Below are 27,493 nucleotides of genomic sequence, written 5' to 3'. Positions count from 1 at the left end.
GCTGCTGTATGCGCTTCGACACGTTCGATCGGATATTCGACGAAGCATGCGACCATGCGGACGAGCCGCAACGTGTATGCATGCAGACTGCTCACACACGAGTCCAACTCTCAAGGACACGAAGGTACGAACGTAGGGGCGTATACACAAAGAGAGAGAGAGGCAGAGAGAGAGTGGAGGCAGGACATTTACCAGAAAACGGGGTGAACCGTCGAACTGCAGGTGTGTCCTGGCGTTGACGTACTCGCAAAGCTCGTCGGTACACAAAAGTCGACCCATTTTCCATCCTTTCCCCCTTCGAACACTCCGTCCTCCTCTTCACGGCTGATGCATCGTCTCCCTTTCTCTCCCCCTGTCCTCCCTCTCACCCTCTAACCGTTCTACCACGCTCTCACTCTCTCTCTCTTTCTATTACTCTCCCTCTCGCTCTTCTATTTTTTTTTCGTTGGTTCATTCGCCTACCTACCCACCGCTACGAGCCATCACACTTGTTGCACGGCAGAAAGGGAGAGGAAGGGGTTGAGGGAAATGGAGAAAGAGGGAGGAACGATGTGTAAGGCCGTGTATATAAACAACGTCCGCAAGGCCGCGACTGATATCGGACCGACGAGCCACGGTTACGTGCATCGATTATGTGCGCACCCGTTTGTATATATACCTCTCGGCGAAACTACGTGCGACCGATCTGTGGAAAATGAGAGAAAAAGGAAGGTAACCCCTGGTGGACAGGAGGTAATTTTCAAATCGTTCGATCACGATCGAGGTTGGCGAGAATCACGAGGTTGCTTCAGCTTTACGAACAATCGAACAACGTTTAGTCGATTCTGTTTGTACGTCGTTCTTTTACTTTTAGGGACGTGAGGATTAAACGTGTACTGCGTAGGAATGATATGGTATAGTGGTAGAAGTAGTCGGTGATTCTTAGAAGGGCAAATGCGTATATTGAGGTTGAAATACGAGGAAATTTACTGGCACTTTTTGTGTTTGGTAATATTATCCTTGTGGCTTTCAAGCCTCAAGGGTGTTAGAACGTATAGGAAAGAAAACACTAAGACGATACTTGTCCTACCGAGGAAATAAATACGAGCAAGTTAGAAGCTATGTGAAATATTTGTAAAATTTACAGAAATATTCTGGAAGCTTCTGAATCACAGATAAATAGTTTAATTAACTACAAATTACCTGGAATGCTGTTTAGATGTATCACATTAGACGTACTCCGTTGTTGAACATACTACACTTTCCTTTCGACATTACACGTACAACGCACATTACATTTTCAACTTGTTATATTTTCGTAAGTAGCTTCACCTGTTCCCTTATTGTTCCATCAATTCAAAGACACTCTGTATATTACCAATAAAACACTCTAACAAATATTCAAAACATTCCCTTCCTTCCATTCCCTTCTTTACGAACACGTTAGAACCTAACCTCAAATTACGTACCACACCAACAAGTACACTTCTATAATCACTTCAAACACACCTAACTTAAAAATACTTCAAAAATAACTCAAAAACACCCACACTGAATCTCTTTTCAGAACACAAGCCATGCTAGTAGCAAACATACGTCGCGACAATATGCGCGTTAAACCTGTTTAAACCTGTCGTAACACGATTCAACATGGCGGCGTGCGTCGTTAGAATCCGTTGACAGCGTATGAAACGGTACCGGTGGAGACGAAGGAGAAATAAAACGACAGAACTAAAGGTACGTATACATGGGGTACGTACTCACCGGAGAAGGAACATCCCGTCCGTTGCTTCTCGACCCCGTTTGACGGCCAAATCGAGCAGCAAGAGACGCCGGCAGCACGTGCTTCTGCCACATTACGAACCGTCCCAGGAATGCGGTCTGCAAACATACAGGTTAAGGGACTCGTGCGAGGCGGACTCGAGCTCGTAAATCACTCAACGATCGTAATCGTCGGGTTCCGCGTGTACACGTTCGCTAAACATCGGGCGCTTTCGGACAGCGTGTGGCCAGAGCCACCCCCCACCCTTCGCCAACCGTTTTGCCGCGTAAGAAATCACTCGAGAAGTAAGCAGCGCACACACGAACCTCCTCCGCTTCCCGACACTCTCCGTGGTTGTGGAAGGTAATGGACTCGCGTCATCGAGCGTCACGTCGCATCGTGTCGAGTCGAGGGATTCTCTTCGTCGCTTTCTCGATCGTGAAACGATAGCTCGTTTGTCTCTTCGTGCTGCGAGCAAGTCTCGACTGGTGACTCACCCTCCGCTTTATTGCCTCTGATTGTAACGCGAGGAGCAGTCGAAACGACTGTTTTACACGTTTTGTACCACGTGTAGTACCGATGGTTACACGATAGTTTATGGAGATGGAACTTTCACTGAACGGAAAGAGTTATTCTCCGACTCGTAGGATACAGTTGTACGTCGTTTAACGATGGAAAATTTTCGTAGAGCGTAGCACACACGTTTCACGCACACACGTTATTGTATTCTTTGTATAGATTATTTTTCGATAGTGTAGTACCTAACGAGTTGAAAACGTATCACTGTGTCGCGTGGGTCGATGGCACACGATATTATATATTCTTTTTGCACGAAATTACCGAATACCGAACGTAGCTCATCGATAGCTCACGCAGCACTAAAGGCTGATGCAATACTGTTTAGACCACGCTCGACTCGCACACGTGGGACGAGTCACCCCTAGAGTAATGTGTTTCAAACTGACTTCGCGTGCAGGAATCGAACTGAATGTTCGCGATGTGCGAGACCACCTTGACGAGTGCCTCGACACACGATGTTTACATATATCGCGTTACCGTATTCTTGTAGTATATATTGGGTGTGAAAAGTTCGCAGCGAAATTTAGGAAATATTCAAACCGACGTATCTCTGTGGTTATTTAAGATAGAGACAAAAACTAAACGGTGTTTTACTCGTTATTTAAAGACGAATCCAACGCAATCTTCAAATTATTTATAAGGTGAACAGGTGCGGTTGTATTTTTTACAATGAAGAGTTGTCACAAAAAATTCAACATTCACGCACCACCACAGAAAATATAGTAAAATATTATTTTGCGAGTTAGAATCGTTCAAAGAATTTTACGTCCATCCTAGTTTCGTCTCAGAGTGTCTTTCTGACAAATTCCACCGAATCCCAAAAAATCCATATTCCTGATCCACGAATCCCCAAACCTCTTTGATCCTCCTTCAAATCCTCAATCCTCATACACTCAACGATCTCATCTTTCACAGTATCATCTCATGACGCGTTTTAACCCTTTAACGCTCACATTTTTCCAACTTGGTATGCCAAAAATGTGCAATTTTATTTTTTTTCTAATTATTTTCTAGGCGTATAGAAATAAGTTCACTATTATTTAGAATGTTGTAACTCACGTTTTTGCCATACTTAATAGAAAGGATAACGCAACACGGAAATGAAAGGAAATAATTAAACAAAATTGCACTTACTGAACGATTAGTTGTGCACGTGTATGAGATACGGGCATGAGCGTTAATCCTTTTAACCCTGTATAAGACAGTCAAGATGCAAGCGTACCGTAACATTATTTTTTTCGCTATTTTCACAGTTCTTAAGACAATGAAACAAAACAATTCGACAAAGGTAAGTCGGTTACCCTGGAGATATCAAACTATGCTCTGTTCGAAATTTTTATGGATGACCATAGTCACCGCAATCGTTCGACATTGAGCTATAGTCACCTTTAGTAAGGAAAGGGTTAACCGTTTAATTACCGAACTTTGCAAAAATTGCCACCGTATCTACTTTTTTATAAAAAACTGAACAAACACCCCACACATAATCAATTTTACCTCTGTTTCCTATTATCCCCAAACTGTCGCATTCAATGAAAATGTCTAAACCAAAATTCCCACCATTTTTCGCCATCAAACGAAACAAGACACAATCTACGCTCACCATTTCTCAATCAAATTTCTGCAATAACCCGCGACACTCAAATGGTTAAACTAAAAATTCCTCAAAACGTCCTATTCCCCCATTCTCAAATATACAAGGAAGATCATAGCGGAGGCTGTTTCTCCAGTACCCCGGACAGATTCGTGATGTTTACAAATGCGGCGGAAAAGGATGAGCCAGACTCGTCTGAGTACGGTAGACCGTCCAACAGGGATGAACGAAGCCAGACAAAGAGGGGGAGAGAGAGGAATCTCGGGCAAGGTATCCGTGGTACTACGGTGCAAGAGTACACTGGCTTTGCGAAAGGAGGAGAAAATCGTGGGAGGATGAGGCAGGCGAAGGAGAAACGGGGGAGGGCAGAAGGCGTGCAGTTAGACGTGGAACGGAACTGGAACGGAGCAGAAATGTTATCATAAGCGTAGTGAACTTGACCCACTCCACGGAGTGGGTTCCTACAACCAACACCACCACCACGACGATGATATGAAGTTACGGGCCGCTCGTGCGAACCCGTAACACGATAACAGCTGTTGCATACCTCTCGATTCGCGGGACAGCAAAAGTTTCGACGATCGCGTGCCTCTCTCGCGCATACATACACATGTACAGTAAGTACGTACAGATGCAACAGCAACAGACACGCATACAAACCACGTTTCTACTCTCCCTCTCGTCCTGTTTCCCTCTCTTGCTCTCGTTTTCCCTCCACGATCTGTTTTTTTCTCCTCTCTTTCTCTTTCTCCGTCACGCTTTCTCTACCTTTTTTCCCTCCCTGTCTCTCTCTCTCTCTCTCGCTGCACCACGGATACATTCACGTGTACACGAGACACTTCGCGAGGTTCGTACGACCAGCATCCAAACCCGGTATTCCATCCACGTCGATCACACGAAGAATCGCACGTGCCTCGAACGACTTGGAAGGATGACTGGGTAAAGGGGGGAAAAAGTTGCTCTTTCGAACAGGCCACGTCGATGGATCCCAACACGCCTAACCTGGTGACGTCTGGTGAACGACACCGCTGCCTGCCGGAACGACTTTGACACTGGTCCTCTCTCTCTCTTTCTGCGGTGCGTCAGCGTGTTTGTTCGCATGTTGAGTAAATGTCCCCGACGACGTGTGTCCATTTGTCTTAATTTGTCGCCGCGTTGACGTTTATTAGAAGGGGAGGGGCGTTAATTGGAATTGAAAGCGCGTAAAATATTACACCGCGTATAGTTTGTCATCTTGATCATCGGTGACTGATGCCAGTCATACGTTAAGACTAAATGAAACGTTCGTACAGTGCGATTTTGTAGTTTCGTTGTCGCCGTTAATCCTTTCGCTGCGGTGTGTTTTGGTATGTGACGCGAAATTTTTTGGAAATTTATCCTTTTATTAAATTGAGGTGAAAGTGTGGTAGAGGTCGCGAACAGCACGGTGCCGAGGAAATTTTCACTGCGCCTATAGGCGCGAACGGTTCGATGCGAAAAGATATTCAAAATGCCTATAATACACCGCCCTGGGGCGTTTAAAAATAGGTCAAATTTGGGAATTTCTTTTATAGGTAACTACCGAATCAAAAATTCCAATTTTTGCACAAGATACAAATGTAACCTTCAGCTTTCTCCTCGTATTTTTAAAAAGTGGAAATGTTACAAAATGGAGGAGTTATTGCGAAACTCTTTCTGCTAGAACATCAATTGCTAGCCACCTTCATCGGAAAGAATTAAACGTCCGAATAACTCCATCATTTTGTAAAATTTTCACTTGTTAAAAATTGCCGAAAAAAGCTGAAAGTTACATTTGTATCCTGTGAAAAAATTGAACCTACGAAAAGATTCCCAAACTTTACCTACTTTTACACACCTCAGGATGGCGCACTCCCTTAATACCAAGTCTGTACACCTATCTCGTACTTCATTTTCTTTCCAACTCCGATCAATTCACTTATTCCACGATACGGAATTCTATCTTCTGAATAATTCACCTGCACGTGACAGACAACCGACCGTTCGAAAGAGGAGTCCTCTCATACTGCCATTGTCTGCTACGACCATAACTTTCAGGCGACTTCTCGCCTCAACCTTTTCACCTGACGTTGCAGGCGGGGACAAACAAAAAAAAAAAAAAGAAAAAAAAAATTTTTTTCCACGTGCAGTGCTGCATGAACCTGTTCGACGAACAGAGTAGAGACGATATCAGCAGACGCGTGATTCATTCCAACTCGATTCGTCCCCGGAGAGAAAGAAAGAGAAAGGTGGAAGACAGATTGAGATCTTCGAAAGGAGAAAAAAGTAAAAGTGAAACTGACGGACCCGAAGACCTCTGGGGGGTCTGAACAAGACTCGACGAGGCTCTCCCCGTTCCTCAGGAGGGTCAGGAGTAGAAAAAAGCGACGCTGGGGCAAGAACGATATCTCAATAAGACATCGATCGCTCATTAGTAACACAAGAACGGTTCCTCAGCCTCTTCTTTTACTCTTTATCGGCCACGTGAAGCGCAAACCTTTTCCCTCCTCTTCTTATCGGGTAGCCGGGCTCTCTTTAGCCTCCTTCGTTCGCCTTGTTTTTCCTTTCGGTCGCGATAAACTTGACCCAGTGGAAAACGGAACGAGCTGCTATATAGATCGGACTACGTTCCTCCGCTTTTGCGGTCTGTCGATCATCACGTGCATCTTGCGCTATTGGTACGCGTGCGTTTGTGCACGCTCGTGTTTCTCGATACCTCGACGACGAAGAAGGGGAAAGTCTTCCTGGTCACGAATCTTGCGGATGACGTTTCGCTTGGCGCAGGAGTAAGGACGATGGAAAATGAGATTTCAGAAAAAATGGTTTGCTATGAACACGGTGCTCGAAAGTTAGTTACGAAAGGGTGTTAGAAATTTTTTTTTTTAGTTGTAATTTGTTTTTACCGAATTATTGGGTGTAGGTTTTTTGAGTTTTTTTTTTGGAACTTTGTATTCGAAGTTTATTTGAAATATTTGTTTTTAATATTTGTCTTTGTCAATGAAAATGTTATTCTGTGTTTTATACAATTTAAAACTATTCCTCTGGTACTTCAGAAATTCATATATAACGTCAGTAATTCAAAATAAATTAAAAAAAAAAAAAAAGAAAACTGGACTCTAGGAACATTCTCAAGTACCTAAAATGACGTCGTTCTAACGTAATTAAAATGTTTACCTTTTATTGGATATTTTTATACGTCTTTCGATGCATACGCCGGTTTTCACAGATTGCGAATGATTTCTAGCAAAGCAAACTTCGTCAAGTCACGAACATTAACATACTCCATAAGCTATTCGAGTGATCAACAATGTTTACTCGGTGGAGGGAATATAGTACAGTCATAAATTAAACTCCCAAGTGACGGCACTAATTGATGCAGGGACAACCATGATCTCATAGCATTCTACACGTTTCAATGGAGATACAAACAGACCTGATGTGTGCAGAGTGTCGTCCAACTGGTGATATAATACAATTCGAAAAGGAGTAGATCATTCTATGTTAAAAGTGACACTTCTTCACACGAAATTTAATTTGATAGCAAGATTCATTAACAATTTAGAGATTGAATCTCTTGAGTAACTGAAAATCAGTAGAAATTTTAACCAGTTACTTCGTTTTAATTTCTGTCAAAAGTTGGTAGATCAATCAACCCTTTCACGGCTTAAATTATATTTTTCAAGAATTTCTTATTTTTCTACCGATCATAGTCTCTGTAACGAACGCTAAATTTATTTTATTTTATTAGCAACCAGAATAAATTTCAACGAGCTAATTTGCTGTCTCGGGTACTGTTTTCAGCACCCCTTAAACCCCTTGGACAGTTTATCCCGACTGAGACTCGGACAGTGCGATAAATAACGAACAGTTTAACTCACGAGAGACTTTTAGGAAGAAAGTTAGAAAGGGACGAGATACTATTATCAGAACTGTGACGTAGGGTTGCGTACACTGCTCCCTAAAAATAATCGCAAACGACGTAATTATTAAAAGGATACAAGATAGATACAAAGATATAAGATGAATTTCTGTTCGAGTATACTCAAACGGAACATACACATCTCACGGTTCACGAAAGGGTCAACACTGCCACCCCTGTTGTGTCCAGAAACCAGTATTTCCGCGTTGTACCCTATAATTTCCCTTCTCGGAAAAAAAAAATGTCTCCCCCAAGCAAAATCCGCCAAGAAGCAAATCCAAGCCACGAAAAAGAAATCCAGCGAAGAACGGCGAAGTCTGACATGGAAGAGCAGATCTCCGGCGATGTTTACAGTCGAGACAGCCGATAAGCGGACCGGATTCCTGCAGCGCAGTGGCATCGCGATAAGCCCTTTTACCTTCCCTCCTCTCTCTCTCTCTCTATCCGGCTCTTTTTCCCTGTTACCGGACGTCCTCCTCTCTGTCTGTCTGGCGTGGCCGTGCCACGAATCTGGAGCACGAGGTATCCGCTAACGAACCGTGCAAACGTGCCAGCACGCGCACGTGCTCGCGCAAGGGCGAGCGCACACATTTGTCGCGTGCACGGAAATGTATATAAAGCATATATATAAACATATATATATATACATACGTAGATACGTGTGCACAGGCTGGTCTCGACGGTAGTTTACCTCGAAACCAGGCAAGTTCACCTACATTCGCGTGGGGTGCCTGGCTGGCACAGAGGGAGAGAAGATTAAAGAGGGACACTCTGGCCGGAGATAGAAAGAGAGGGATGCACCGAGTTGAATGAGCGAGCAAACGAGGGAACAAGAGGGAGAGACCTGAGGGGTAGGCGGCTGAAGAGGGAGTGAGGGAGGAGGAGGAACTTAAACCGGCATTCGAAACTTCGCAAACCCCTTATAGCGACCTCGCCTACCTGTTATCTTGATCAAGCATCGATCGGTGGTTACTAACGAAAGAACGACTTAGCCTCCTTCCTTCCCTCTCCTCCTCTCCTTCTTACCCACCCTTTCGCTCGCCCTCTACCACTATCTCGCTCTCTGTCCTTTATCTCTTTCCGCTCCATCGTCTTGCCTTCCTGTCGAGGCCTTTAGGTCCTTTACTACCGGTTTGAACTTGACCCAGTGAACGAAGGAGAGCCCCGGAGGAGAGGACGACAGGAATATTTCAGTTCCAGCCAATGAGCTCGAGTACCACACCACCACCCTTCGTTTGCCCTGCCCTTCAAAGGTATGTGGCTCGAGGTTCGCGTGTCTGTGTCACGTTCAGCTGTTGAATGTGTCCTTTGCCGCGAAGGATACGACGAATTGTTCGAATCTTTCGGATGGTCGGTGTTTTGCCGATCGTAGTTGTGAATGGAAAAGTTCCTCCGTCTCGTTTACCAGGGGTTTTGTACGTTCTACCTGTCGTGTGTGTGTGTGTGTGTGTTTGGTAAGTAGGTCAAAAGAGCACGTGAATCTTTGACGATTCGGTAGAACGATCCTGTATGCAGCAGGCTGTGTTATACTTTAATACTTTCTTGGACTTTTGCACTGCTTAACGCGTGTCGAAGGATCTTCGAAATTGGATTAACTTTGGATATTTTTGTAAGGTTGTCGAATGACGTATTTCGAAAATTTTGTATTTACAGTGTGATCTTGAGAAGAGCAAGAGACGTATTTTACGTAGTTCTGGTTCCTTCAGCGTTGCATTTCTCTTGAACGCTGTTGGCAAAAGTACTTCGTTCCAGGACGAAATCTTCGGGTCAAGGAGAGGAGATGTAGGGAAGACGGTTTAAAAATTGAACATAACGTTGAGTTAGTTTTTAACTAGGAAGAATGCTTCTAGAGTTGGTAACCCACTTGACTATTCCGCTGCGAAATTTTATGGCAGACGGTTGAAGTAGTTAATCGCATTTTGTTTCTCTTACGTAAAGCAACTAGACGTAACCAAACAAATCTCTGCTGGTGTTACAAAGCAGAAAATGATCTAATAGTCAGTCACTTCGGTAGAACACTTTAGTTTTCACCATTCCATTCTTCTGTTAAGACTAACAGCTGTTCGTTAAATGTCCTGTTTTCTGTCGATAGTTGGCATCGTTCTACGTGTTTAAATACAATGACAAGGAAGTATGAAAATATTCTGTTTAAAAGAAAACTTGGAATATATGTCTCAGAAAAATTGCAAATGAGTGGAATTCGCGTTGTTTCAAATAGGTTAAAATAGCAGGTGAGTCGTTTAACAATTTTACTGTTGTTTCAGTCGTATTTGGTTTACTATTTGCGTGAATATTCGCAAATGGGTAGCAATTTTCAAGCGACGATTTTATTAAATATGCGGCGATAATAATAACAAGATGGCGATCTTAAGATGAGAATTTAATTTTTCCGTAGTTTCTAAAATTTGGAAAACGTAACTTTTCCATAGTTTCCAAAATCTTGCAAACTTAATTTTTCCAAAGTTTCCAAAATTTGGAAAACCTAGGTTTTCCATACTTTGTAAAATCTGGAAAAGTTAACTTTCCATATTGCCTAAAATCTGGAAAATTTAATACACCGCACTTTCAAAAATTTGGAAAGACTAACTTTTCCATACTTCGTAAAATCTGGAAAACTTAACTTTCCAATTGCCTAAAATCTGGGAAACTTAACTCTCCATACTTTCAAAAATTTCGGAAACCTAACTTTCCATATTGCCTAAAATTTGGAAGACCCAACTTTTCCACACTTTCCAAAATATGCAAAAACCAAACTATTCCATACTCTCCAAAATACGGAAAACTTAACTCTCCACACTACCACAAAAAAAAAAAGAAGAAAGATCTAATACCCCTTACATAAAAACCTACTCAAACCCACAAATGGTCTCTCCTCCTCGTCCCAAGATCTCTTTTCCCGTTCTACTCCAACGGTTACGATCTCCCGCGACTAAGCACCGTCTTCCTCGCAGCATCCTTGTCCCACGGAGATCTCATCCGTCTCTCTCCTCCTCTCTTCTCGTTCCCCGTCTCGTTTCTTCTGTCCTTCTCCCGCGAGCTACCTGTGCTGCCGGCCACGTTGTTTGCGGCGATAAACAAAGGAAAATACCGGCGGCAAGTGCGACGAAGAGGTTACCAGAGACGGGAAGTGGAACGAAGAAAAATAGCACGGTGAGCCAGAGGGATGGCACGTGGAGGTCGGTGAACGAGGACAGCCGGTGCAGCAGCAGCAGCAGCAGCAGGAGGGGAGGGAAGAAAAAGGGTATTTGTGTTGGAGGAGCAAGGGGATGACGGTAGCAAGCAGCAGCAAGCTAGTCGAGAAGCTCCGTGGATACCCGTGGGTTCTTGGTGGTCGTGATTGCGTTGGTCGTAGTGGCATTACCACAAGAGGACGTTAGGAGAGAAAGACCGGGGCACGAGAGGGAGTAGAGAAAGAGAGGTATAATCGGCTGGCATAACGGCGACCTGGTGACTAGAACGAGACGGAACGAGGAAGAGAGAAAATAGAGGCACGTCAATGGGCGAACACGAGAGGGCCGCCCGCGTGAATGTGTGAATGAAGAAAGAGAAGCTGGATCAGGCGGGGATGAATGGGTGCATCTTAGAACCGGCACCAGTCAGCTGATATGCCACCCCAGCGTCTCTTTTAGGGAATCCCCGCCGACGACGACGACGGCGAGTCTTGAATTTCAAATTAGCCGAAACTTACCACCTCTCTGTGTTTACGTTACGCGCACACGCTTCTCATTTAACCCTGTGTTATATAGAATAACTTCTTCGTCACGGTTTCCAAGCTACGTAAAAACTCACTTTGGAAAAATTGCCAGTGGGTCCGTATTGACCCGGCCAGTATTGCTAGCATTAACCCTTTCACATATGTGTTCACAAAACACTACGAACTTACATATGTTCAAGCAATAAAAATAGTTGCAGCGACCATAAACACACGTACTTACGTATATTTGAGGAAAATGTAATTGTTTTCTAAACAAAGAAAGATGTGTCTCGAGTTCGTCATACAGCCAAGACACTCTACACTGCAAGACAATAGCATAATCAGTTCATAGGTATAAGCAGACTCTAGCTTTCTCTTTTTGGGTGTCCAGAGACAATTGCTAAAACCTATTCGTGAAGAAAAGACGTTCTTTCCGAGCCGTGCTAATAAAAGTAAATTCGATACATGAAAAGAAACTTTTATTTCAATCGCCCATTTCTAATAGTAGATTTAAAAAATAAAAATTGAAATAGTGATCTAATTACGTTACACAAGTAATCAGTCCTTCGTCATGTCACATAATCGTGCGTCCTCAAAGGGTTAAAGTACCAACCTAGAAAGAACATCGTGAACGTATCGACAAACTCTCACCAGCTGGTACCAACGTTCGACGATCCAGTGACAAGAAGATCCAGTCTCCGTAGGCGGTCATAAAACTCGTCGGTTCGTCGAGCCACGCACAAAGTAGCGGTTATCGCGCCGCTGATCCTTCGCAAAACGATCACGCCCCGTGACGTAGTGAAACGATCGTGGCGGCCGGCTTTAAACAAGGTCGTTGACCCTTCGCGGTAGGACTACGGCGCGCGAGGAAAGGTCGTAGTAGCGGGAAGCGATCCGTTCCATTCACGAACGCCGTAAGAGAGGCATTATCTCCCTACGACCCTGAAATTCCCGGTGTCCTCATCTCTTTCTTGCTCGTTCTCTCTCTCCTCGTTCTTCCCTTGGTCTCTCCACGTCTGTACACTGATACGACGACGTAGCAACCCCCTTACCGTTTTCTCGCTCGCACCGATGAATGGCGGGCGCGCTTCAACCGGCTGCCACACCGCCTACCTTACTTTATTGCCTCTAGGCGCCTGCCGCCGCTTCTTTAAGCCAGCGTGTGAAGCGTTAATAGCTGTTGTGAACCTGACCCAGCCGGCGAACACACCGCTGATGCACAAGCAACAGCAGACCTTACCACCACGAACGAACGTAGTAACTCCGGCTAAACCACTACACAACACAGCTTCCTCTCAGAGACGCATCATTACGAGCAGCCGTGTGCCAGAGAGGAGCAACGCGCGTCGTTACTCTGACGCCCAGCCACTTCATTAACGAGTTGAAACTCGTGCAATTGGCGTTTGTGCAACCATCGACGACAGTCTTTCTTTTTTTCTTCTTCTTCTCTTTCTACGTTCACGTTCGTTCTATCCTCCGTCTCTGGGCTCTTGCTTGGTTTTTGCGAAAGGGGAGGTAGTTTGGGACGTGAAAATGGGTTGGTTGAGTGACGAATTGAGGAGTTTGTTTTCCATGCTGTATTATTTAATTCTATTGGGAAAGGTAAGGACGATGGTGCTTGTGAGTGACATTGCAATGCAAATGTATCTAAGGTGTGTTAGAGAGTGTGATACCAGAGTTTGGCCGCCTATTTTGGTTGCACCCTGTGCATTCTTTAGTAATAGTTAAATAACAGATGTCCTAATAAAAAGAAAGAAAACATTTCTATATTACTACCATAGATAAAATTTTTCTTAAATACACATTGAATAACAATTTACTCATTTGTATGGAGGATCAATTTCGCAGCTGCCATTCTTCGCGAATCGGTTAAAAATGACTTCATTTCTATCACACTACTGCTATACCTACTACCGATTCATACCAACATTCCTACTAGAAACTTATTATCAATCCTAACTTTTTGCTTGCGAGCAAAGAAAAATCTAAGTATAGCGATGTCGTCAATTAAAGCATCGAGTGATGGGTATTTACGCTACCGATTGATGCAGTGACATGCCGGCATTTTACGTTTCTCAATTGAATCAAAGCTGAGGCAAATTTTATACGATCCTGACAGAACTTCTCAGAGATCAGTACACTTCTGGAACAAATCCACCGACTGTACACTTCTGGAACAAGTCCACCGGCTATACACTTCCGGAAGAAATCGACCGACTACACTTTGTCAACGAACACTCAATCCCCTGTACCATTAATAGACGAGAAAAATTCGAACGTGACGAGTCGTCGAAAGGCAACGAACGAAGCTCTCCGGACCAGTTAAACGTCTGCTTTCTCGACGTTCCGTGGCGGGAGCTCACTTAAATCCCTCTCTGAATGCGCCAGCAACCCAGTTTATCGGCCGTAGGCGCCGGGCGCTTCTTTATGTCGGCGTACGAAGCGTGAATGGCTTCCGTGAACCTGAACCCGACCGACAAACCACCGTCGCCGCCAATGTCAACGGGACAGGCCGCCGTTAACCAATGTCAACACACCGGGCGACGTGTGTCACCAACATCGACGAATCGGCACACAGACGATTCACAAGCAACCAACAGCATCAGCAGCAGTAGCAACGACGACGACGACGACGACGTTCGTAGATTTGTTTAGCTTATACGGTGGTCTTGCTCACGAGCTCTATGCACCGTGTAATACATACTTACACACAGGCCCGTTCCTCGACAGAGAGGCAAAAGGCTTCTGTTTAATGCACGAGCGGTTGGGCGCGTGCCAGTTCTTTCTCTAGGGTCGATCCCGGCCAGGAAGCAGAAGAGAGACCGAGATAGGGACAGGTGAACAGCGAGGCAAGTAGACGAGAGGGAAGCCAGAGAGAGCCTGATAGAGAGAAGCACACGGGGACACGTAGCTAACGACCAGACCTGTTTTCTTTGACGCGCAATCTGTCACGCTTGATTACGATCGTAAATCCCGCGCTCTCATTACGCCGCGCTGCCTCCGCCAACCCAGAGAAACGACGCGTTCGACGTGGATGCAGGCGGCCGAGAGATACTACTTCGAGATTGCGAATGAATATATTTCCGAGGGAGGATGAAACAGCTGATAATGCCTCTTTTCGAACGGTCGTTACATTCTTGAGTTATCGTCGCGTGTTGTTTTAATTTGAAAGTATCGTTTGATGCGATGATAGATAGGGCACTGTGCGGTGTTCGGGAGTTTGCCCGCGGGGCAACGTAGGGGCAAAGAAGGGGCAAAGAAGGGCATTTTGCCCGCGGGGCAACGGAGGGGCAAAGAAGGGCATTTTGCCCGCGACGGCTAAATCTCGCGCCGCGCAATTTTTATTTGTACGATTCGTCGATGTTATCGCGTTGGTTGATAATGACTATATATATGACCTATTTTTGTAATTGTATCAGTGAAAAGGTGAGCTTATGTGAGCGCATTCCTTCCAGGGGCAAAATTCTGAGTTCTGCACAGTAGATAATGCTGATGGTATTGGGTTTTTGAGTGTTTATTGCTCGTTTAGTTTGCGAGCACTTGACATAAATTGAGTAGAGTGTAAATTGCTGAGGTTCTGCACGTAGTGTAGGCAAATACAAAACACATAGAACACGTTAAGAATTCGAATTGAAGTAGAGACGTGTCGATTCGAGTATTCTTCTAATCAGTGACCTCTCTCAAAATGAATTTATCATGGGAGCACTGATCAATTTACGAATATGATGATTTGCCCCAAAATTATATCTAAAAGGAAAACAGTGCTATCCGATGAAACAGAAATTTTTAACGTATAACTCCAAACTGCCAGTTCGTTCTCTCATATTATACACCGAGAAAATAAAGTGTCCTCTCGAGTATACTAACTCATCCCTCCTCACACCTATCTTTTATTATCCAACTCTAGGACAAGCGAAGAGTCCCGTTTTCCTATATATTCACCCAAACGAGGTCAGTATGGAATATAATGCTTACCAAACTACTCAACTGCGCAAGTGCAAACTACGTAAACTTGCTTCACCATTCCTCAATAAAATCCCCCTAAAAAAACCATCAAAATATGCACCGTGGGACGTCACCTCGCTCTTCTCAACTATAATACCACTCCGACCCCAAAAACTGCATCTCTCCCGAACCAACCGCAGACAATCACCCAACACTTTTCAGCTAAACAGGTGGTAGAAGAATCCGCCTGCGACTCGAGTCGACCGAGAAGGTTTTGTCCCGCGCGAAACAAGTCGCAGAGCAAGAGCGGGTACGTTCGCCAGAGGAAAAGAACGTCCCGTTCGCGAGTCGTCTAGTTTCGTGGCGTGACCGAGGGACCGAGATTTCGTCGAGGAACAATAGGTACATGACACCTGGGTAAGGGCAAGCCACAGCCACCTAGACCTAGATTACGACAATAACGGCCGGTTCTACCGGTGGTGCTCTCGCGACCAACCAAACGAGACACGAACAAACGTCACGGAAGAGAGAAAGACGGTCAGAGAGCACGGCAGAAGGGAGTCTCTCCTCTGTGGAAGGTAGACAGAGGAGGCCTGTTACGAGTAGGAGAAAGAGAGACGGGAACTGCCTGGCACGAGTCTCTAGGACTGGGGCAATGTCACACCTAAGCTATTATTCTCATTCACCGCGGGCAGACTTACGGCAGACTAATAACCTGTCACCAACTGCCGCCACGGTTGCGACCAGCCTCTTTCCGTTCCCTCCGTCTCTGTTTCACTAACTTTCTCCAACTTTCTCACTCTTACCACTCTCTACTAGACCCTCTTTCATCCCGGTTCATTATTCCTTCTCGCTCTAATGGGATTCGTATAGTAGGTGTGCGAGCGTGTATATACGCCGGCCTGCCAGTACTCTCTCTCTCTCCCCTGCTGACTCGACTACGACGAACGTTCTCTTTTACAACGGCACGAGACTCGGTCCCGGCTATTTATGTAAACGTCAACTAACCTGAGGCAACCCCGAAGCAGGAACGGGCTATTAACTCGGCTGCGTGCCGCCGCCTCCAACACGTGGTTCCCCTGCTGATGAGACGGTCGAGCGCGGTTTCTTCGGGAAAAATGAGATTCCATTCCGCTTCACGCCGCTCCGTTTTCCCTCCTTCCGCTCGGTTATTTCTTCGAATTGCCTTTGAATTCCGGGGAACGGATTTTTCTCACCCCTTGTGCTCGCTTTCTCGGTGGAATAACGTTGTGGATCGGGTTGCTGGCATCTGGAAACAGAGGTTTGGAAATTGTTAGATGAAGGAGTTTGTTGATTCTTTTGGTGCAGTTTTGAAATTTGGTTCTCATACGCTAAACTATGCAACTACGGAGGTAATTTTGTTGAAACAAAAATTTCTCCTTTGCTCTGTAGTGCATCTTGAACGTTACCTTTTTCTTGGTAACGATGATTTTTGCAATCTTATAAATATTGGAAGATATATAGGGTGAAAAGCAAAACTGTTAAATTAAATTAAAGAGCAAGTGTGTAAAAACTTAAATTAAAGGCGCCAAAAGCACAGTGCAAGCAAATTTTCAAAACGCCTATAGAGGCTAACAGTAACGAAAGAGTTTAAGGGTAGTTTTGCTATTAGGAGAAAGTAGGTCACATCCATTCAAGAAAATTAGTTTTCCTACTTCTCCAAAATTGAAATCGTGCAAATTTCTCACAGCAAATTTCTCATAAAAACCGAAAATCCAAATGTTCCCACATTTCTCAAACAAACGTAACAATCACACTTACACTACATTACCGTTCACGAATGACCAAAGACACCGTAAAATGTCGTTCGCAACAGCGATCCTATCTTAGGAGATCCAAGTAACGTTGCCAAATGGCAACGCTATACATCCAAGGGTTAACATCCTGACAACCATCTCGACTGCGAATAAATATACCTACAATGAAGAGAGCACGGAGTACATTCCGCAACGAGACAAACGAACACGCAGAACCCTATATCTAGCGGACACGATAAAGCATTGGCAAACAGCATGCAGTTAGATCGAGCGTAGTCCTTCCCTGGCCCATTCAACCGGCTCTCTCTATTCAGTCGTCAATTTAGCGCCGGCAATTTAGAACCGCCGTTCCACGATCAAAATCCCTCGAACGTACTAGAAGGCCGGGCAAAAAAAAAAAAAAAGAAGAGAGAAGAAGAAGAAAAAAAAGCGACGAAGACAGGTGACGGTCGTGTGCGAGTTATAACGGTGCATCGGGCCGTTTAAAAGGGAACTGACCTAGCGCAACCCTGAAGTGAAAACACCGGAGCTATTAACCCGGCCGTATGCCATTCATTCTTGCCTGGTCCCTAGGCGGTTCATCTCTGTCGCTCGGTTTCCACCATCTCCTTTCCACCTTTGCCCTGTTACGGCCCGTGATGCTCACGAACACACAGGGAAAACGAGGCGGTTATCAGGACGGCCCGGCTGATGGCCTAATAGTACATAGTTCGAATCCATTCATAACCCTGGCAAGAGAGAGCAGGTCAGAGGGGAGCCGAGGCTTTTGTCGAGGCTCGCCTTGTGTGCGCATGTTTCTGTCATTGCGATACGGCCACGCTGATAACGGGACAGAGGAAAGAAGAGAAATGGTCGTGCACATCGTGCGAATGGCGATGAGATCATATACCGGTGGAATGGAGAGAGAGAAAGAGAGGATTGGTCAGGTCGAAGGGAAAGGGAGACGATACGGAGAGGGTGAGAACGTGATAAAGAGCGGGAGGTGAAGGTCGAGCAATCACGTAGCGTGGGAGAATCCGTGTAATTCGCCACGTGGTCGACCACCCTGCCTCGAACCGATGTTACGACCGTTTCATCGACTATAATACCAGGCGTAATCACCTACCGCGGGCTGTTCGCGTCGATATTTTTACCGCTGCTGCTCGATTCGTCCACGGTGTCTCGTAGAGATTGGACACGTAGTGTCGATAGTGTCCTGACAATTGCAAATCTTGGATTCGCGGGGAATTTCTCTGAAGTATAAAGTTGAACCTATTCTTCAAATCTGAGGTACCTTTAAGTGAGAGAGTCACGTAATTACGGGTCTACATTGGTCAGAAGTCTGCGAACAGCTCGCGAGCAAAAGTTGTGCTCACGATACAGCGAGATTGTCGCTTTTATTGTTAGTCACGAGTAGGTGAACAAAATGAAATGCGATAAAAGAAGGAGAAGCCAGGATTTTAGTGTCACAAGTGGGAGGTCCCGTGCGACTAACAGGCTGCGTTTTCCGCCCGGTTTTCACGCAACTATCGAGGTTCCACTCGCAAACCCAAAACTGTCCACAGTTCGCGAATACCACAGTCCCCAACACATCCTAAAAACGATCCTAACGGAAGCACCGATTCAAACTAACCCCGACGCGTAAGGAACAAAAGGAGCGTGCATGAGGAAGAGTCGAGTCGGCGCGTGGCTCAACGGACCTCCGGAGATCAATCTTCGGATTAGACTCGTCGTAGAGAAGAGAGAAAAGGGAACAGCTAGAAATCGGGTCCGGTGAACGAGGAAGAGACAATGAAGAAGAACGAGAGAGAGAGAGAGAGGTGCACACGGAGGAATGGAAGCACCGTGGATGAAGAGGAGGAAGAAAGGGAAAAGAGGGCTTGGAGATGGGTATACACGGTGGACGTGCCTCCGCGTCTCTTCTACCTTTTTCCTCTCTCTGTTCTTTGGACAGCGTGATATAAAGTGGCGGAGAGAGGAAACGTCGCGGCGCCAGAGGCAGCCGACGACTAAAGGGAAACGAGCGGGATGGGGTGGTAGGGCGGAGGGTGGGAGGAGGAGGACGGGGGATGGAAAGAGAGGGATCGGGAAACTATTGACCACGTTGGGAAGCCGTTTAACCCCCCACGAGAGGACGTGCACACACACACACGCACAGAGGATAAGAGAGAGAGAGAGAGAGAGAGAGGTACAAACACACAATGGTTGCACGCATACACGCAGCAGAGAAACGTGTACACGTGTGCAACGGAACAGCGAGAGGCAGGCAGGCAGGAAGGGAAAGCATAAACGGTTCCACACAAGGAAGTTCATTCATGAGAAGGGAACTTTGGTAGGTGTTGAGGCCTGCACGGACACGACCTCACGCCCAGTCACATCGTATTCGAGAGTACGCGCGTAGTATACGGCTCTCCTCCTCCTCTCTTCTCTCCTTCTCTCTCTATCTGTTTGACGGTGTACTCGAGCGTCGTTGCAAGCGACGTCAGGATAAAGAACCACTTCGAGGGAGGACGGAGAACGAGAAGGAGGGAGAAAGATGAAATCGAGAGAGGAACAGCACGGCGACATTGTTCTAAAGCGATAAGATAGCGGGGAAGGGACCAGGCACGTACTTACACCATCCAGTGTATGCGTGTGTATGTATGGATGAGCGTGTGTACTGGAGGAAATCGCCGATCGAAAGTGAAATTCGCGTGCGCAATTATCGTACACGCGGTCGCACGCGAGCATGGGAGAGTTGACGAGGTAACCGAAGATCAGCTTTTCTGGTATGCGCCGCTCTGGCGTACGATTAGACGTACGTATACCGGTTTTCTAACCACGTGTTTGGGTAATAAGGTGTGATGTAACGTTGTGATGCTCGGTATCTGCTTCGACGTTCGGTTCCGCGGTGGTTCCTCGTTCGAATTGGTGGAATCGTGACGGTGGTGCTTGTGTAATTCGGAACATTGATATGGTGCGTTGTTGCTCCGAGAAGTGGGAAAAATTGGGGGAAATTCACGGATGACTTGGTTAGATTTTAATTTGCATAGCTTAAAAGTGTCGTACATTGTTACTCCGAGAAATGGGACAAATTGGGGAAGATTCCTGGATGACTTAGTTAGGTTTTAATTTGTGTCGTTTGAAAGTGTCATCCTTGCTTGTGGTCAAAAAAGAGTTTGAATGAAATTTAAAAGTCGAGTGAAAAGAAATTATGAAATCTGCATAATTTTTGGAAACTCTACTGAACCACGTGATACGTACTAATCGCGTTAATAAACCGTCTATTAATTCTCGCTAAATATTTTTTGCCAAATTTTTCACTCCTATTGCAACCAACATTTTTTCCAACAAACCTACTAAAATTATGGATAAAAATTTGAAAAGAAAAGTGTGTACGCCGTTGAAAGCGGTAGAAAGTGAGAAATGAATCCTGCCGGTCGCAGAAGCGGAATCAGCTGAATTCCTGGTATCAAGATCCCGGCGCTTAATGTTTGAAAATGATTTCCATACATTAGAATAAATAACGATACTACAATGGAAATTATAATTGCCGGTGATTCAGGGGGGCTCTGTTGGATTCCACGATAATGTAATTTACATGATATTGCAGTTCGTTGAGGTAAACCATCGGGCGTAGATGAATTAATCGATTCGTTTTAATTTACATCCTCTGTTCATTGAAATGTAAACGTTACGCAAGAAGCTACGTGTAACCGTTTCCCTAACGCGTGTGTATGTGTGTGTGTGAATTCCATTGAACTTCAGGGTAAAACCTTGAAAACTTCTTTCAACCTTTTTGCCAGACGAATCGAGAAAAGCGTCGATAAAGTCGAAGGGTTGACGAACGCATAGTTGGAAACTTGTCATAAACGTTCACGTCCCCCTTGTAGATTATCCAATATTTCCCCCCCCTCGTCGCCGAAACTATATAACTATGTCACGATAAGTTACACTCTTCCTAACCTAGTTACGCTATAAATAGCTCCGCCACTCTGTCAGCCGGTGACCCCTAATCGTGAAGACTTATCAAACTCCGGGGGTATACCTCGAGAAGAACGAGTTGTTCCTGAGTAAGTTCGAACAAGAACGATAAAACTACGTTTTCCGAAAAAGAAAATCGAAGATGTTCGGATAAAGTTCGAATTCCGATCGTGTCTGACTAACAACTTCCTTATCTACTTGCAACTTTCCAAAATGTGATACACATACTCCGTGCACTTGAGCTTCGTTTCTGACGCTAAATTTGAATAGCAATTTTAAGCGACGCTTTAACTCAAGTGAAACTTAAACTGCTGCAAGGGTTAATTGTACATTTTCAGAATTAATTTAATTTCAGTTAAATAAAACAATTGATAGTTTGTTTAACCCTTACGTCAATAACCAGAATTGTCGTCTACTTTATCGTTCAATTTTAGTAGTTTTCTGACAAGAGAATTCTCAACTTGAGGCAAACACGGATAGGAAATGTGCAAGATAAGATCAAATATTTTAAGCGAGAATTGTGCAAAAGGGTACCAGGTTATTGTCATAAGGGTTAAAGTGATTAAAAACAGTTGCTTCACGACAGAAAAGTAGATTATCGATCTCAGGATCTTTCCAGGGTTAACCCTTTCGTCGTTAAGAAAAAGTGGTCGCAAGTCAAGGGGTTCATTTTTATACCTAAGTCTCTTAAACATACAGACTTATAATTAGCAAAGTACCGATGCCTCGTTTAATCCGCTCTAGCAGCAACATTTGCCCCGGGCAAACCGTAAAGATCCGCGAAGATCGTAAGGCGGTGTATACAGGTAACAGCGTGTAATTTCAATAAAGTCCCGCGACTAATGAGTAAAATCACCCTATTCATGCGTAAACCGTCGTAAAAAGCGGCGTTAAAATGCACAGTTAAAAGAGGCAGGAACAGTTTCAAGGGCTCTCCCCACCTCGGGATAGTGAACCTACCTGAAAGCAAGCGTCTTCAGCGACTTGTGCCCCGATTCGACGCAACTCATGTCACACTTTCGATCCAGCCACACTCACCTACCTAACGTCCTGTTACGATTCGTCGATTAACGATAATTGTGCCGTTACGGTGTTTCACTGGCTCAAAGCGTGTACACGCGCGTTCTGTCTCACCTTCCGCCATCCGTCTCTCTGTTTCACTCTTGCTTTATCGTTCACCGGGAGCGCGCGCGGCCCGGGCGTTGATTACTGGGCGGCACAGCGACGTCGGCTAATAGCCCCACTAACTACCCGGAGCCCTGATTGTTAGGTTACGATCACGGTCTTTGAAACTCGCCCCACGCATAATAACTACCGGCTAGCGACGGGGATGAACCGACGTTGTTCGCTTTATCGTGGAGTCAGCGGATGAAATGGCAAGTGAAACGGGAAGTCGGGATGAACGGATGAACGAGTCGGTGAAAAATGAATCGACTGCTCGAGGCTAGTTAGGGAGGTTATGCTTTGCTGTGTGCACAGGGTGGTCCGCTTGACGTGATCACCTGAATTATTTTAGGAATTAGTGGACCGATCTAAATTTTTTTGGTCACAGAGGATATGGTTTCGATACGTTCAATTTTTTTATAATTTTGTGTGTGAGAAATGTATTATGTCGAGATCGTTGAACTCATCTCAATGCCTGCTAGCTAATAGCAGAAAAAGGTAGAGTGTTGTAGATGAAGGAATTGAACGTGATCTTGAGAACTTATTTTAGAAAAGACATGGAAAAAATGTGAAGTCATCATCTTGGAGATCTTTTGAAACTGTATCCTCTGTGAGAAAAAAATTTCATCGATCCGCTAGTAAAGAAAATAATTGAGATTGCTGCTCAAAATAATTGAGTACCTTTTGCAGAGGCTGTATTTTTAAAGTTAGCAAAAGAATGATTTAATTTCTTATACAGTTAGATTTTATTCACTTGAAATCGATAATAATAAAATAAATATTGGAATTTAAAAAAAAAATGAAACGCAGAAGAGCTTAAAGAATCGACGCAGCGTATAAATGGGTAAAACGAGTGAAAAATTCACAGTACACTTAGATAATGGGAGAAAATGTTCGTCCGAACAAAGAAACACGAATGGAAACGCGGGATAAGTACCTTATATACTTGGAGGTTTCCCTTCAGAGTCAGCGAGCACAAGAATCAACAGTGTTATTAGACGAGGAAACGGGCAATACGGTAAGCGTGGTAGACTCGGTTTGTTTTGTTCTGGTGTGCTTACAAGCGGTTCGAGAGCCCTCGCTGGCCATCGAGAGATTGTAGCCAGGCGAACAACCGTTTAAACTCCGTTTGGATATCACTGACCTGCCCTCATATCGTAGCGACGTCACCTCGACAAACTGTTGTCCCACATGTACCACCGGCCGTTACGAGCCTCGTTCTCGCCCTTTCATCTCCGCGGGTTATCGACGTTTTACGCGGGCATTTCCTCCGTTTATTCCGCACCCTTGCACCGGCTCCGGTGCAACGTTGCACACTTGTTTCACAGCCGAACCGATTGCTATATTCTTCGCGACCGAACGCGACCATCGCCTGTCTTTTATCGGTCGATCGCGAAACGACTTTTTCACCTCACCGTCCTATAGACGTGGAAACTACCGGTTATTGCCCGTACGGGCAGCTTGTTAGGCTTCTCTGGGTGTAAAAAAATCGAAGGGCAACAATCTACGTTTTTTTGGGCAACGGTGCATGTGTGCTCATCTTAGCCCGCGATTTGCCCTTAGCACTGTCCGCGGGCAACGGCGGGCGCCCTTTGCCCGCCAGATGAACAGCGCTGCTGTAGACCTAGAAACGGTCAGTTTCTATGTTTCGACGAGATTTACAAACGAATAACCGTCGATGTTTCACCGATACTACTGCATACTGTCTCGCGAACAACGAACCAGGGGAAATGGAATTTTAATATCAATATTTGCCAGCATCCCGTTTGCATCGTTTCTCGAACGATGATACATAACGCGGCCATGTGTATTACGCATGGACGCGTGGAAAAATAATTACGAACAAGAGGGGAACGAAAATATTTGCGACGATTAAACGAGACATGATTGTCGCCGGTTTGTCGATCATTCTTGGCGAACCGCAGAAATTTCGGACGCTGTTTGCGTAGAGATCTCATGCGGTTCGAAAGTGTCTCCTTTTTTAAGCGTGTAAATTTGCTAATGATTATTAAGAGGTTCCTTGGATTATTAACAAATTTCTGTCCTAAATATTGTTCTCTTTTCTCTTTTCTCTGCACATGCAAATAAATAAAATAAAATAAACACTCCGCGTATCAAAAAGTCCACGTAAACTCTAGCTCGTAATTCACGAAGTACAAATGAAGTTCTTCGAAACTGAAGAATCAACAGTTTGCGAACAAACTGCGGTCATCGACAGTCGGGAAGGATAGATGGAAGCGAAGCAGACAGAAGTAAATGCCCCGGAAGCTCGTACGTCGCGGAATCCGACGGGAGTTTCCGCGAATCCTTTATTTCTCGGAAGTTTATGATTCAAGTTACGACGATCCAACGGCGGCGAGAAGGAAGAAGAATGACTGGGCGAAGTTATATGGCGGTCGAAACCACTGCCGCCGGCAAAGGGGACGCAAGTTCAAGTGGCAAGGTCAAGTTCCTCGCCATCCACGGAAAGATTTATGGTTTCCATGCGGCGACACACAATGACCCAGTTTCGTAGGGACAAAAAAAAAAAATCCCTCTGCGACCATGTCGAACCACCACGCGTCGCGTGGCCCGTGATCCGACGATTTATTTCCGCTTGGAGCGCGTTTCCAACGTGCGACGGATTGCCTTCAGAATTCGATAACGAGTTCGTCCAGATTACAAAATGCGTGCTCGTGTACGAGGTGCACGGGAAAAATTGAAAATCGAACGAGATACGCGGATACGTAATTTCGTTGAGTGAATTTTCGAACATGTCGCCTGATGGAATTTTTCGAAACTGCGCGCGATCTAATTCGAGACAGACGAAATTTGATGTTTTTCTTTTTGCTAGGAATTTTAGAATGTACATTGTTTGGAACGAGCAGTGGAGTAAGATTGCACAATTGTCTTTCACTATCGCGAAATAAAAGTATCGGAATGAAAGCGGTGAATGGTTTTGCGTAACAAATAGGACCGCTAAAAATATGCATCGTTTTCATTCATAGGATTGGAGGCGTTTTTCAAGTGCAACATAACCACCTGTTATACGTGTTATATAAATCGACCAATTGATTGTATTTCACTTTAGAATAATAATTCTTTAATCGCCGTGGCCTTGCACCTGTTTCGCGTAAAAACAGAACCGGCGCAGGTAAATATTGAAAATTCTGAATTTGACATTTTATTCTGAAATACAGCCTCGGACAAAAGTAGCGAGCACTTGGTGAAATATGAATTATTTAAAAATACGTTTGCGTTAATATTTTTAAAATTTTGTCGATACTCCGTCGGGCCACCCTTTGCAAACATTTGACAATTGTAACAATTTCTTTCTGACCTTTGGCCCGGCTTTAAAAAAAAAGAATTAACTTGCATTAATGGTCACTCAGTTCACTCTTTTTTGGCATATTTCAAATTTATCCAACTTTCAAAATGTTTAGAGAGCATAAACTCGAAAACAGGAAAATTAAAAGACGATAGCTCGAAAAGACCCGAAGATCGCACTAAGTTTAAAACGACACAGCACGAGAGCAAAAGATTTCTCGACCCTGCCAAAATCTGTCGCTGCGAAAGGGTTAATCCCCACCATAAACACTCGATGAAATCTAACGTTAGCACCGATTCAATCTTAATCTCCCACTTTGAACGTCTCCCCGGCAAACAATTCACACTCGACCACCCGTGCAGTTGCGAGCACTCGCAACGGTTCTAACCCCCCGCTACTGTATCCTCCTACTCAAGACCGGAAGGGGCGCCCAGGGGACATTCTATACCTCTAAGCGGCGCATAGAAAGTGGCCGGAAATCGGCGGAGAGTGGTGTACCTACGCGGGCCAACGTGTGATTGCATCCTCGAGGACCTGTTGCTCCTGGCGGTCGTTGGACAGAGTAGGGTACAGCAGCAGGGTGTTGGTGTTCGCGTCGCAGTTAGAAACAAACGGGCCTCTGATGGTACACAGAACGGAGACGGAGCGTCGTAAAGCTGTGTGTAGGGAGTAGAAGGTGGTGTTGGGGTAGAATGGGTCAGAGAAGATCGAGAATGGGCTAGGAGGAACGAGAGGGTGGGAAAATGGCGGTTGGAGGCTCGCATCGCAGGTCAGGGGTCGTGGGCGCGAGAGTATATCTACCCTTTGTTAATTCGGGCTTAATGCAGCCGGAGGGGAGGAGGGAGAGACGCAGCGTGTTGTCGGCGTAGGAAGGCAGACAATGGGGTCACTAGGATGTTTCGTGCCAAGTTTCATCGCCGGACAAGTTTAGACCACGGCGTGTGTAACTGGCCTGCCCCCGTCGGCCTTGCCCGAGAGGCTCGTCCTTATTCGACTGGACGTGCAGCACGGAAGGGAGAAAGAAGGGAGGGATGAGGTGGGGAAGAAAGGGGGGAAAGCAGGAGAACGATAGCCAGAGCGAGATCGAACCGATAGGATTGTGCAGCTCCGAATAGAACGCGGTTGTAACCCGCGAGAAGGTAGAGGTAGGTAGCCTGGCGTGTTTTAACCGAAGCCCGCCGCTCGTACATTATGGATGCGGCAGCGAGCGTGTTTTACGTAATCGGCGCGTGCCACCTGTGCACGGTAACCCCGCATAGAATGCGGACGTAATCACACCGTACGAAAAAAAAAAAAAAAAGAAACGTCGGGACAGAGAGACGGGGAAGGTCGTTGCCCAGCCGACTCTGACTCTCGACATCGGCTCTTTAAATCGCCGGTTCGGAACGGCCGGGGCCGGGGCCCCGCTAAACGCCCGATCAAAGCAACGTCCCATTATGACTGCTCGTAATCACGCGTTCCGGACCTACGGCCACGTCCATTAAATTCCTTTGAAACTTCTAACTGCCGGCTAACCGCGTTCATTCCGGCGCGTGACTCATCATAGAGGATCGAACGCTAAATTGATTGCCTTCTATAAATGACAACGTAGATTTTGCCCATTCGGGGCTGTTCGACCGTGAATCGTGGTTCGAATCGTTTCCACTTTTGGACGTTCGCGTAAATGGCCATTTCTCTACTTACAGATTGTCGCGGTTTTCTTTCCCCTTCCATCGACGTTCTTTCGATTTGAGCCCGACTCGGATTATTGTACACCAATTCCGTTCCATCGAGTCCCTCTCTTCAATGTCAAGGTCTGCCACCGGGAAAAGTTCAATTTCTTACACACGGTAC

The sequence above is a fragment of the Habropoda laboriosa genome, unplaced genomic scaffold (genome assembly GCF_001263275.1).
Source record: "Habropoda laboriosa isolate 0110345459 unplaced genomic scaffold, ASM126327v1 scaffold143, whole genome shotgun sequence".
NCBI classification, from domain to species: domain Eukaryota; kingdom Metazoa; phylum Arthropoda; class Insecta; order Hymenoptera; family Apidae; genus Habropoda; species Habropoda laboriosa.
Note: the sequence above shows the minus strand (reverse complement) of the source record.